Below are 1966 nucleotides of genomic sequence, written 5' to 3' on the forward strand. Positions count from 1 at the left end.
ATTTTAAAACTTTTAATAAATTTACTTAATATGAGTATATATATATATATATATATATATATATATATATATATATATATGCATATATATGTGTGTGTAATTGATATATGTGTCTTTTGGGTGGCTATTGGGAGATGGGTATTTGGATCTCCAATGAGCCAATTATGTGGCATTGGTTTCTTTGAGATTCTTGAAACTTATTGTGGCTCCCAAGTCTAACTTTGAGTATCTCCATGTGATGTTGTACTCTTGGATACCATTTCTGCCCTCTCTACCTCTTTTTGCATTCAATATGCTTTTATTGTTTCTTCATTTTATATTTTATTCACACTTTTAAATTTTTTTTTTCGGGTTTATTTTAAAATTAGATTCGTGTATTCGTGCATTCAGATTCTTACAAATATAATATACATATACAGTACCACAAATCGTTAGTTAAAAAAATATGCAATCGTGCATATGTACAGAGATACATACTGTCCAAATGTTTATCATATAATATTGCTTGTTATGAACAGGAAAAACGTATATCTGTTGTGAAACAAAATTACTATCATGATTTTAAGTCGATTCTGAGTTGTTGAATCAGTTTATTACTTCATATATCAGAGCAGCGATCTTCTGGTCACACAAATCAGATCAAATTGTGTTCTTTCATGGTATAATGAGTTGGATTCATGCATCTTCCATATTCCAAAAAACTGATTCGTGGAAGCATTATTGTTTGTATGCAAACATGACGAGGACACCAAGACTTTCTGTTAAAGAGTTTGTGACGACGTATTTCACATCTGATATAACTTGGAACTAAAGTAAAGTTTTTATAGACTTTTTTATTACTGTTTTATACTGATTTAAAAGTTATTGAATGGGTCTACAGCTTTAGGTTTTGGAGCGTTACGGTTTTGATGAAACAAGGGTATGACAATACGACTTATGAGTAGAGAAACAGAAAGGAGGTTTTTTGGTGGTATTTTTGTAATTAAATGATTTTAAGGGGTTACTTTTACAATTAAACATATAATTTTCCCAATAGGTAAAAATGACTAATTTAGAGTGGTCCATAATTGAGATTATTGGTCCTTTAAGTTTGGGGACCATTGCATTATGGCCCCCCCAAAAGCATATATTTACATGTGAATACTCCACTTTAATACTACTACTATTGTTGCCATTTCATTTCCTTTTTTCCTCTTTTACTTTTTTCTTTGTACTTGTTTTGTGTTGGAAATAGAAATTAGCAATTTGCATTTTTGGAATTACAACCCATTTTTTTATTTTTATGAGTACAAAAACGAACCATAAGGGTGGTGTCTGATTGGTTTGAGCTTGACTCTAAAGGTCAAAATTACCAGGAGGTCTCAGGTTCAAATCCAAGATGAAATAAAAATCCACTTGTGGCCACGGATGTTCAAACGCGGTGACTCCGGGCTATCTACAAAGCAGATAATCTCCCTGGGATTAGTCGGCTCACATATCTAGTTTAATAAAAAAAACCGATAAATGTAAAATTGACTCATTTGTCTCTACTGATTCGATCTTTTTATCTGTATTATTTTCTTATAAAAACATTGGGAAAATATCTTGAATGTTTGAAACTTTTATTATTTGTTTATTGACCCTTTAATATTCTAAAAAATAAAATTGTTGTAATTTTTCTAGAATATGAAAAATATTTAATATTGTTGCTAAATTATTAATAAAAGTTTTCTAGGATTAAATCATAACAAAATATTTATTAAAATTTACTAGAAGAGTACTCGTGCAATGCAGCGAGATACATCTTGATTTTAATATTTCATTTTATTCTTTATCTCAGTCGATGTTATAATATGGTTTTATGTGATTTTGAGAAAGCGATGATGTTTTTATTTTTGAATAAAATATAAGTTTGAAGATATCATAAAAATTTGACAAAAATATATCAATATTAGTATCAAATTAACTATTTAAAATTCCTCATTTT

This window comes from Cynara cardunculus, assembly GCF_001531365.2.
Source record: "Cynara cardunculus var. scolymus isolate 2C chromosome LG 8, CcrdV1, whole genome shotgun sequence".
NCBI classification, from domain to species: Eukaryota; Viridiplantae; Streptophyta; class Magnoliopsida; order Asterales; family Asteraceae; genus Cynara; species Cynara cardunculus.